We start from the raw sequence: 1,124 nt of genomic DNA on the forward strand, positions 1-1,124 counted from the left end.
ACACACACACACACACACACACACACACACACACATCTACTTGCTTATCACACGCGCACGATTAGTAGCTTACACATCGTTACGAAATGAGCACATGCAAAATACATAATAAAATAATATACACAATGCAAAATTACTAATGGATACATAATTATTTACATAACAATCTACTGATATAAAAATAATGTCATTAAAGGTGTCTTTAAAGATATTATTTTAAATTTAAAACTCAGATGTTGAACTACTTTCGTCTATAATCGCCCAGTGGGTGCCAGAGAAATGCCCTCAACCTGAACTTTGGTACAACTCTTTCTTTCTGAAAATGGCCAAATGGTATAAGTTTAACACAACTTACATCTATAATCCTGGAATCTCTATCTGTAACAGTTGCTTGTCATACTAAGTATGCACGTAATACACTATTGGACACTATCATACGCACTTTTTTCTACTAATCAGAAGGCGTCAATCTCATACAAATGGGCAAGGGATAGAAAAAGAGATACAACGTCCTATCAGAAAAACTGAGATGCTCAATACAAAATCTCCCCACTCAGGAATCAAACTCGGGTCTTCTGCGTACAAAGGAGAAGTGTCTACTGACTACACCACATATATCGTAATGTTTTGTTTTGTTGGGTTGTTTTTTTTGGGGGGGGGAGGGAGATGTTGGCCTTTTCCGGCTGTTTGTAGGAGTGTAGAATTAGTATTATGACTCTGTTTGAGCTAAAACCAGAAATCTCGGTGCTAAACTGTGAAGCGTTCTAACAACATGATGCAACGCCAAAGCCATTATCACACAGAGAATCTATCATATACCCTGCAACAACAAACAATTCACAGTAACGAACAGGATAGAAATGATCTCTTACGGAGAGTCTCTTTTCAAATCAAGAAGAACTAACCAGAAAAGGGAAAGCGTTTCCCAGAATGTAATAGAACTGTCACAGAAACATGTATCCCGCTTTGTCGGAAACTCCGGTTTGAGGAATCTGTGTTCAGGCTTGTCATGTTCAATCTTCCGTGTTCTTGTCATGTCCCGTTATTTAGGGTTTAGGTTTTTGTCGGGTTCGGAATGGGGAGTGGGTATGAGTTCTTCGCTTCTTCGCCCTCATTCCCCCCCC

Source organism: Aplysia californica, unplaced genomic scaffold (assembly GCF_000002075.1).
Source record: "Aplysia californica isolate F4 #8 unplaced genomic scaffold, AplCal3.0 scaffold00109, whole genome shotgun sequence".
NCBI classification, from domain to species: domain Eukaryota; kingdom Metazoa; phylum Mollusca; class Gastropoda; order Aplysiida; family Aplysiidae; genus Aplysia; species Aplysia californica.